Source organism: Morus notabilis, unplaced genomic scaffold (genome assembly GCF_000414095.1).
Source record: "Morus notabilis unplaced genomic scaffold, ASM41409v2 Scaffold332, whole genome shotgun sequence".
NCBI classification, from domain to species: domain Eukaryota; kingdom Viridiplantae; phylum Streptophyta; class Magnoliopsida; order Rosales; family Moraceae; genus Morus; species Morus notabilis.
Window position 1 is genome coordinate 1 of NW_010361195.1, and position 11,225 is coordinate 11,225.

General features: G+C 42.2%; 1 pseudogene; it reads left to right on the forward strand.

The window, feature by feature from the left end:
* Positions 1 to 385: 385 nt before the first annotated feature.
* Positions 386 to 9,288, forward strand: LOC21400726 (annotated as a pseudogene).
* The last annotated feature ends 1,937 nt before the right edge of the window (positions 9,289 to 11,225 follow it).

The following is an 11,225-nucleotide window of genomic DNA, read 5'->3' on the forward strand; positions in this document are numbered from 1 at the left end:
CCTTGAAGTTTACTATCTTTTCTGTTTTTGCATTTTGATTCTTTTTCTTAGTTTTACTGGTTGTAACTGAATTCCATTCCCCGAGTAAGGTAAGATATATGATGAGAAATGTAAGAATTGGATATCAAGAAAATAGAGAATTATTCCTCCCATTTCGGCTTCCTCTTCCTGATTCTGCGTTCCCTCTAATTTTTCTCTTCGATTTTTCTGGAGCTGGCACTTGCTCGAAGAGTGTTCGTTAATTTGCCTGACTGAACTGTGTGCAGATTCTCAGGCGTATCACAATATGTCCCAATTGAGAAGATTCTCACTCAGCATGCTACTCATAGTTTAAGAAAAGTGGGGTTTGTTGGTTTATCAGAATGATGAATGGACTGAGTTTCCTATGGATATGTTTGATTCGATTAAGAAAGATCTTCAAGAAAAGAAGGTAGCTATTAATGTGAAGCTAAATGGTCAGCATTATTTGCTTAGATTTTCTGCATATGCTTAGGTTGGACTTGGAAACAGGCTTGCAACAACCTCTTGCTTGGAGTTGGATTAATGAAGCGGAGAAATGTTTCTTTCCCGAACGTTATGCCGATGATGATGAAGCGCGTATGAATGGCCAATGTGAATATGGGAGGAATGGGGATGCCTTGTCTATTGAGCCCTCACGAGATCAAGCTGCAGATAGAGATTGACGTAAACCGATTAAAGAAATCAACACCAGAAGAAAATAATGGGGTTTCAAATGCTCTTGTTGAAAGGCCAAAGAGTTTATGGTAATCCTAACGTCATAGCAGTTAAGGATAGTTTCAATAGACAACTTATTGCCCCCAGGGAAAACAAAGAGATGGCTATTGAATCTGGGAATAGAAAGTTAGATTCTGATGATGTGCGGAGAATGTTTCTTGAGGGAATGGGTTCTTCTGGGAATCTAGAAGTTCTCAGTGTATATCGTTGCTCTAGCCCTTCTCTTCAAACCCGATTGGAGCTTTTTGAAAAGGAGATCAAAATTACTGAAACGTATTTGATAAACTCTAGACAATTTGGCACGCGTATAAGCTAATGAAAAGGAATTTGTATTGCTTGAATTGAGAAAACAACAATGGCGGACAATTCTGTTACAAGAATGGTATGGGGATTTTCGAGAGATTCCGTGCTCTCCTAACAACTTCCTTAGAAAGTCTAGTAAAATCTGCTCCCCCTTTACTCTACCTCTGACTTATTTATACACATCCCGTGCTCTCCTAACAACTTCCTTAGAAAGTCTAGTAAAAATTGCTCCCCCTTTACTCTACCTCTGACTTATTTATACACACTATGCCCAATCCTACAAAGTCTAACAGACTAACTAACTAATTGCTGACTCAGCCTCTTTCTCCTTCTCTTTACTAGCTGATTCAGCCGCATCCTCCAACCTTCCCTTTGCCAAGCCCTTGTGCTTCCTCCGAACATAAGTATAGCGCACGAGGGGCTTATCATTACCCCCGCCCCAAAAACGCACCTTGTCCTCAAGGTGAAAATGGGAAAACTGGGCAATGAACACATCAAACGATTTCCAAGTAGCGTCATGCTCTGGCAGCCCCGCCTAACGAATCAGTACCTCCATTTCCGTGCTGCCACCCTGAAGCTTTTGGCGCACCCCAAGCAAGGCCTCTGGCGCAACCTAGAGCTCCAAGTCACGAGACAGCTGCGGTGGCAATGGAGAAACCCCCTGGTCCTGACCTACTGCCCGGCGCAATTGCGACACGTGGAACACAGGGTGTATAGCAGCGTCCGAAGGCAACACTAACCGGTATGCCACCGGCCCAACGCGGTGGGTGACCTCATAAGGACCATAGAAACGAGGACTTAGGTTCTCATTACGGCGCCGAGCCAACGACACTTGGCGGTAAGGCCGAAGCTTAAGGTAGACCAAGTCGCCCACTTCAAACTGAACCTCCCTCCGTTTGCTGTCCGCCGCAGCTTTCATTTTCTGCTGAGCACACAGAAGATGGAACTTGAGGATGTCCAACATCGCATTGCGGTCCATCAACTGCCGCTCCACAGAATCCACAGGCGATGCCCCCACCCCATAACGTAACAACGGAGGGGGAGCTCTATCGTACACAGCTTGGAACGGTGTCATCTGAATGGAAGTGTGGAAAGAGGTGTTATACCAATATTCCGCCCACGCCAACCACTTGTGCCACCTACCCGGCTTGTCGGAAGTAAAACAACGTAGATACGTTTCAACACATCGATTGACTACTTCCGTTTGCCCATCCGATTGGGGTGATATGCGGTGCTGCGGGAGAGAATGGTGCCCATATGTTTATGAAGTTCTGTCCGAAAGTGACTGAGGAAAATACGGTCCTGGTCCGACACAATTGTGCGGGGTACGCCATGAAGACGGACCACCTCCTGAACGAATTTGTGTGCCACCGTCTCCGCTGAAAAAAGGGTGCCTGAGGCCAATGAAGTGAGCATACTTGCTGAGTCGGTCGACCACCACCAAAATAGAATCAAAACCATCCGAACGGGGCAATCCCTCAATAAAATCCATGGAGATGTCCTCCCATACCTGTTGGGGCACCGGCAATGGTTGTAAGAGACCGCTAGGAGCTAAGGTCGAGGTCTTGCAGCGTTGACACACCTCACACGCCGCTACATACGACACCACATCTTTCCGCATACCTGCCCAATACCAGTCTGCCGCGAGCCGACGATAAGTTTTCAATTCTCCGGAATGGCCCCCGAGCACTCCATTATGATAAGAGCGCAAAAGTTGCTAGATCACTGGGGAATTTGTGGCCGCGACCATTCGGCCCTTGAAAAACAAACGCCCTTTCCGGATTGAATATCCGGGGTGCGCGATGGAGTCATGTTGTAAGGCTGCCCATATTTTGGCCAACCGTACATCTTGCAACACTTGCCGATGTATGGTCTATGTCCGAATTTCAGAGGTGGCTGCCAACATATTGAGATTGGAGTCGGCTTGTCGTCGTGACAAGGCATCCGCCGTCCAATTCTCAACCCCTGGGCGGTACTGAATCTCAAAGTCGTACTCCAGCAGTTTAGTGAGCCACTTCTAATATTCCACATTCACTAGGCGTTGCTCTAGTAAGTATTTAAGACTTCGTTGATCGGTCTGGATGATAAAGTGATGTCCTAGGAGGTATGGCCGTCACTTTTGGATGGCTAAAACAATAGCCATCAGCTCACGTTCATACACTGATTTATTCCAAGCTTGGGTTGACAAAACTTAGCTGAAAAATCCTATAGGTCTCTGGTCTTGCATCAAAATCGCCCCTACTCCAAAACCGGAAGCGTCTGATTCCAGCACAAAAGGCTTAGTAAAATCCGGCAAGGCCAAGACCGGCACCTGTGTCATAGCCAGCTTAAGTTGGTCAAATGCTTGGGCTGCCCCTGCGTCCCAATGGAAACAATCCTTCCGCAACAAGTTGGTTAGAGGACCCGCAATTTGACTATATCCAGCCACAAATTTTCTATAGTAACCCGTCAACCCCAAGAAACCTCGCAATTCCCGCAAGTTAACAGGAAGTGGCTATTGCAACATGGTTGAAACCTTGGCAGGGTCCGCCATTAACCCTTGGTCGGACACGATATGGCCTAGATACTCTATGGAGCGTTGACCAAATCTACACTTTTTTCCATTGGTGAACAACTGATTCCGTTGCAATTCTTCCAACACTTGAGCAAGATGATGCTCATGTTCCTCCAACGAACAGCTGTAAATTAGTATGTCATCGAAAAATACTAGCACAAACTTGCGAAGGAAATCGCGTAAAACCTCATTCATGAGATATTGGAAGGTAGCCAGGGCATTCGTTAAGCCAAATAGCATAACGAGAAACTCATAATGACCTTCATGAGTGCGGAACGCCGTCTTCGGCACGTCCTCCGTGCGAACCCTAATTTGATGGTACCCCGACTTAAGATCAATCTTAGAAAAGATTGTTGCACCATGTAGCTCATCGAGGAGCTCCTTAATCACGTGAATCAAAAAACGGTCTGGAACTGTTTCCTTATTTAGAGCGCGGTAATCCACACAAAATCACCAACTACCATCTTTTTTTTAACCAAGAGTACGGGGCTAGAGTATGGGCTTACACTCGGTTGGATGATGCCTGCCGCCAACATCTCCCCCACCAACCGCTCTATCTTTTCTGGATGTGCGGATACATGTATGGCCTGACATAAATCGGCGTCGTCCCCTCCTTTAAAATGATAGCATGGTCCTTGGCCCGGGTTGGTGGTAATCCTACTGGAGACTCAAATACCGGAGCGAACTTTTTCAACACCGATTTCAGCTCAGGTTGTAATTCTTCCCCTAGTCCGCCCCCCTTGTCACTTGGATCCACTAATAAATTGCCTAACTCGACCCACACTCCATGTCCTTCATGCCTCAAGGCTCGCATCAAAGCCTTGAGGGTAACCAAGGACTTGTTCAAAGCAGGGTCCCCACGTAGTGTCACATGTTGTTTCCCTAAGCAACGTCTTCCAATTCACCGTGACAACCCCCAACGTTTCCAGCCACTAAATTCCTAGTATTAAATCCGAGCTACCCAAGTCTAAAGGTAAAAAGTCCTCTACCACGTTGACCCCTTGCAAGGAAACCATCACCCCCTTGCACACTCCCTCACCTTTTACCGAAACTCCCGTCCCCATTACAACCCCGTATCCCGTCGTTCTGTCTACAAGAAGCCCTAGTTTCTTCACCAATTCACAAGAAATAAAATTATGGGTAGCCCTACTATCAATTAAGACAATTACCTGAATTTCCCTTACGAATCCTTTGAGTTTCATCGTCTTCGGAGCAGTGAGACCAACCACCGAGTTGAGTGATAGCTCCACTACCTCATCCTCCTACAATTCCTCGCCCTTTTCCTCGTCTGTCTCCACCGTGCCCCTCTCTCGATCCTCTTCTTCCTCCTCCCTAACAATTAGAACTTGCAGTTCCCGGTTGGGACATCGGTGCCCGAAAGTGTATTTTCCGTCGCAGCGGTAGCATAAGCCTTTTTCCCTCTTCACCTGTAGCTCTACATCCGTTAATCGGTGAAAAGTCACCGCACCGCCACCGCCACCTGGTCCCGTCCTCTTTTCCGGCGTGGCGGTGTTCCTCTCCCCCACCGATCCCGCATTTCCAGCTCCCATTCCAGAGTTGCTTAGCCCCCCTCTGTGCCCCGAGAATGTTGAGTAAACATTCCCATTTCTGTTCCAGGGCATATTTTATGAGCCTTGTGGGCCTGGAACTCTTTGCCCGCATACAGTCTGGTTACGCTCATCCACCCACTGGGCTACCTCCATGATTTGGCCCAATCCAACCGGTTTCATCAATCTGATTTCAGCTCTTATATCCGGTTTCAGCCCCTTTACGAATATGCTCTCCAGGACTTGTTCCAAAAGTTCCGACAACGGCGCCGCTAACACCTCAAACTACCGCCGGTACTCTCTCACCGTCGACTCTTGACGGAGCGACAGAAACTTCTCGCATAAGCTCCCCTCCTGCGTAGGGCGGAAACGTTCCAAGATCATCAGTTTAATCACCATCCAGCTTTGAATCGGTCGGCGTCCATCCTCCCACTGAAACCATGCCAAGGCTTCTCCTTCAAGGCTCAACACCGCGACATCTAACTTCTCTCTTTCCGTCATCCGATTCATGGCAAAAAATCATTCAGCACGGAAGATCCACCCGTCGAGGTTGTCTCCGTCAAAGACCGGCATTTCCACTCGTCGCGTCCTGAATTCTGCGCGAGCCCCAACCTCCCGGTGCAAATCCTCCCTCGGTGCCGGTGGATCCGCCGCCGTACCTTCCGCAGCCCACGGTGGTTCCTGTTCGGCCGATTCTCTCCGTCTCATCAATTCGTCCAGCCTTTCAAGCAACATCTCCATTCCTTGCTCGAGCCTAGGTATCTTCTTCAGATCCTCTCGAATTCCTTCCATTTCCTTCTGGAATTCCTCCCGAGTTCCTTTCGTCTTCTCCTTCTCTCGGTCGTCGGTGCGCCTCGTCATTCCCAGAAGTTACCGCTCTGATACCAAATGATAAACTCTAGACAATTTAGCACGCATATAAGCTAATGAAAAGAAATTTGTATTGCTTGAATTGAGAAAACAACAATGGCGGACGATTCTGTTACAAGAATGGTATGGGGATTTTCGAGAGATCCCGTGCTCTCCTAACAACTTCCTTAGAAAGTCTAGTAAAATCTGCTCCCCCTTTACTCTACCTCTGACTTATTTATACACACTATGCCCAATCCTACAAAGTCTAACAGACTAACTAACAAATTGCTGACTCAGCCTCTTTCTCCTTCTCTTTACTAGCTGACTCAGCCGCATCCTCCAACCTTCCCTTTGCCAAGCCCTTGTGCTTCCTCCGAACATAAGTATAGCGCACGAGGGGCTTATCAGTATCGCAACAATGCAAATGTCCAGTATGCTTGGCTTGCTTCTTCAGAACAAGACATCACCGAAATCATTATGTCTGGGCTTGGTCATTGTGGGACCTCAGTTATGAAGTCTGCATACGGAGTCCGTGTTCATTTGACATCTACTAGTTGTGCTCACACCAGGTTTGTTATGTATCATCTTCTTCACTATTGTCTCTTATATATATATATATATATATAATAAACATCTTGTTATTTTTGTTTGTGCACAGTGCAAGCTATTGTGAGGTTGGTAGAAATGGAGCGCGGCATATGATTTTATGTCGAGTCGTACTGGGAAGCTTGGAAGTCATTCAACGTGGAAGTAGACAGCTTCATCCTGGTTCCTTGGGTTATGATACTCCAGTAGACAATCTCCAGAATCCCAGACATTATACCGTTTGGAATACAAATATGAACACCCATATTTACTCAGAATATGTGGTCATTTTCAAGATGACATCTAATAATGTGATTGAAGGAGGTAATAACATTCCTTCTTTAGTGTCCCTATATTATGAAAATGTTGTATGAATCACCCTAAATTATTGCAATTTTTTTTTAATCATTATTTCCATACAGGCTATCTGGCTAGAAGTGAGGTTAACCATGCTGCTTCAGGGGCGCCTTTGTCGGCCCTTCCAAGAGTCCAGGGCCAGTTACAAGTAGAGTCTTCTACAACTGGAATTGTGAGTTTCCAAATTATATATATGTGTGTGTGTGTGTTTTTTTTTTTTTTTTTTTTGCTCAAGCAGAGTACAGTTTTGTTTCTTTTCCTAAGTTTGATAGTAATAAAATGATATGTTTTATTTGTTCTTATTATGGTGCCTGTGGTTAAGAACAATTGCTCTAGTGATAGTCAACTAATTTCAGTTTCTGGATGATCTTAGGTGACTGGTGCTCGTCGAGGGTCTAGCCCTGTGACCGTGAGAATTTCCAAATCTCCATGGATGCCTTTCCCAGTGTTGTTGGGTGCTATTTCAACTGAAATTTCTCCGAGAGATGCGGAAGTAATTAATGAAAACTATCATCTATTTCAGGTAGTCCCATTTTATTTTATTTTTCCCCTTGAAACATTTCTAGTATTTACATACTTTACCCTAATAATGTCTGATCTCCAGGCAAGGAGAATGTCGTGTGATGATTTCATCAAACTATTGAGGTCAATAATTGGAGATGCTTTGTTGAGGTCTATACTATTGTCAAGGCTCCAAGCTGAGGGATGCTCTTTGTTTGATTCAATGTGTATAGATTTATAATACCAAAACTTATTTGATATAGAGTGGATATGAATATGTATTTGAGTTCTATTTCTATTTTGTGATGGTCTGTTGAAGGTTTAGGATTATATTTGGTGAAATTAGAGTACCTTATAACTATATATTGATACGTTGCATTATGGATTTTTAATTTTCTATCATTGTCTGGTGATATATATAGTCCATATTTCATTTTCTTATTATATTTGAAACGAGTGTGTCCTAGTTTAAGTTGGACAATGATTTTTCCTGGATAGAGCAACTTTAAATTGAATTTACTTATTTTCATCATTTAAAAACTTACATATTTGTGAGGCTACTAAACGATGGGCTACAGAATTTTACTAGTGATGTTATAAATTACACTTTGCACGATTATAACATGTCTTGTAAACGATTGTAGGCTAGTTCTTTCCTTTTGGTCACCCACCGTGGGTGGTAATTTGCACATTCTCTCCCTTTCCAAACTCTCAGTTGGGACCTAATCAAAAACATGAACCTAATGGGACATAAGCTGTCAAAAGATGGTGTGAAAGTTGCATCAATGTTGCCTAAAATCGTTTGGTCTAATGGCACCGCGGGGGGCAGTGGGGGTTGGGTTGGGTGGGATGGGGTTTGGGGAGGAATTTTGCGGGTTCGATCCAATGTTGTATTATTAAAAAAAGAAGAAGAAGACGAAGAAGAAGAAGAAAGTTGCGTCAATGTTGTACCATGCAATGTGTCAATCTCAATATGCACTTTTGTTGAACTGGCAATGAATTATTTTTTTGTTATTTTTGCAGGCACAAGCACACTCAAGAGCTGCAAATACTGAGAGCCAAAGAGGGAACACGAACGTTGAGGTTGTTTGGTGAATCTGAGATGGATATGTTTCTAGATTTCGATGCAGTTTGCTCTACATCTGGTAACATGCTTTGCTGTTTTTGCCCTTGGACTTGCCGTGGAATATCAACAGAGTTATGCAAGTTGCATTTTTTTTTTTTTTTTTTGCATTTTAGTTTTAAATGTTTATGTGGATGTCATATCAGTTGCAGTGCTTGTTTCTCTCTAGTTTCAATGCCTATGTTGATGATATATCAGCTTGAACAATAAATTTTCAAGTAATTGGGTGAAATTATTTTAAACTCCTAATTTTCTATGGAGTTTTCTTTTTGCCTAGTTACAGAACCTTTGGATGAATATTTTTTTTTGGTGTGGATATTATTGTTATTTTTTGGGATATTATTTCTTCCAAGTTTTTTGGGAATCTTATAGAACACGTGGTTATATCTTGTGATATTGATGGTTATTTATCTATCTTTTGAAAGAGTCGGCGAGGGATTTTCTTTGGGAAGAGGTTAAAGAGGAGCTTATGGTCCATTTGGCTGCATTTCCCTTTGTGTCTAGACCCGAGGTGAAAGGAGAATCTAGGATTGTTAGTTTGAGTTTAAAAATGTGACATTTTCAGGAAAATGCCTTTGAAGGTTTGGAAAGAATCCAAATGCTGTGGTTTTGAGTGATTTTAAGTATTGGGTTTTGAGGGTGGTTCTTAGGGGTTGGTCACGAAATCCTCGGAAGCATGCGTCTCAAGTTTTTCCAACTTTTCTTCCTCGTGCGAAGCCGATTGTGAGTGATGGCGTTTAGAGTTAGATTTTGGAGGATTGTTCAATGTTGGAAGGAAAATACTTCCTTATTCTTTTCTCCAAATCATAAATGCCTTTATCTCTTATTCTTCTGTCTTGAGGACAGAACATCCTTTTGCCCAATTTAAGTGAATAGAAGAAATTCTAAAGTTGGTTGGATTGTTATGAGGATTGGTGTGCGAGGGCGTTGTCCTTCGCTTCTACATCTTTTTTCCATAATCTTCTTTTTCGAATCTTCTGTCCTTACAGAGTAAAGAGTTTTTGCTTGGTTAGTATATCGCGGATTAGCAAGGTCAATACTCATGACATGCTGCACTAGAAGAGGCCTTCCATGGCCTTGTTTTCTTCACTATTATGCAGTGTAACATGTCTTCAGTCATTTTCCAACATTTAGCCTATTTTCATAAGCATATTTTCTTTTCTTTTTTGCTCACAAGGTTTTCAACCATAACACTGACATTGATGCTAGTATGTGACTAAGTTGTATCGCTCTTTGATCTAAATCTAATTGAACATATTAAGGTCTGATTATTTGATGGATACAGTAGTTCATAGCTGCATACTACTTTTGCTTCAAACTTCCAAGTGGAAAGATGTTATAGAGAAGTAGTGTTGTGTTTTTTTTTGCTTTGGCTGTTTTCTGTTTTTGTTTTAGCCTTATTGGTATTCTGTTTTTTATTGTTATATTTTGTATTTTGTATTCACATTTGTAATAGTTATTGGTGGACTTCTTGTCCCCCTTCCTTGTAATTGATTTTTATTATCAGAAAAAAAAAAGTCATCTTGTTTCTCAATCGTCTTATGAAAAGAAGTTTGTTCTGCAACTAATAAGACGTGCTCTTGCACTTGTGCAAGAACACGTAAGTAGGAAAATTTCCCAAAAGTCGGTAAACAATATTTGATAAAAAGATTCGATGAATGAAGTATTACTGTTAAAATTAGGCTTGTTGAAGATGTGAGATTTCCATTTGTGTTTCGATGTGATTTGAGTACGAACCGGCATTCTTTTTTGCCGCAATTTTATTATGATCTTCTTGATGGAATTTTGAGGTGAGCTTCTAGCATATGATTTTGTTTTTTTGCCACAATTTAACCTTCTTGGTTGAACACTTGAATACCAGTATCTACAAGGTTGAAAATGAGCTTTAAGTACTGGAAAAGGTCGGTCAGATTCTCCGAACGAGCTTGAAGTTATCATAATATGATTTTTCCATTCGATGACTAAAGCAAATTTTTTTTGTGGTTTTTCATTCTTAAAAACTTGCTATATTGACTTTTAAATTATCACTATCTCAAGGTCATTCTATATTTTACATCAATATCATAGTTAATTCAAATTGTTTAGTTAAGAAAATGTCTGAGTTTTGAAATAGATGGCCTTTATAAGACTGGGAGATAATTGCTGAATAGTAGTAGTCATTTGCAGAGATATTAAAAGACCAAAAGGTTTCTTTGAGGACTTCTAACAAACAGCAGTCAAACATGGCAATCTTTTTTCTTTTTTTTTTTCTTTTTTTGGCCTTCAATTCTTATTGCTTGGTTCCCTGTAGGCCTCGACTTCTTAAGTAGATGGGGAAATTGACAAATAACTTATTTAATAAGCACTTACGTGGAATTATCTTGTTTGCACAATAGACTTCAAGAGCTCATGATGCTTAGGTTTTAAGTTGAGTAACAAGTTTAATTATCAAAGACTTGACCTATAAGCTTAGATGTTGACATGTGAGCCCCACATGTACAAGACCTCTGGCTTACAAATAAATTTTCCTCCATTGTCACTCAGCCTCTGAATTTTCTACGAAATAGACGTGCATTTTAAGGTTTATGATATTTTTGTCTAGTTTGGCTTTTACCATTGAGTTCTAGTATTTGAATTATTGCACACGTTCAAGTATGCTTTTGTTAATTTTTTTGACCTTTTTTTTTTT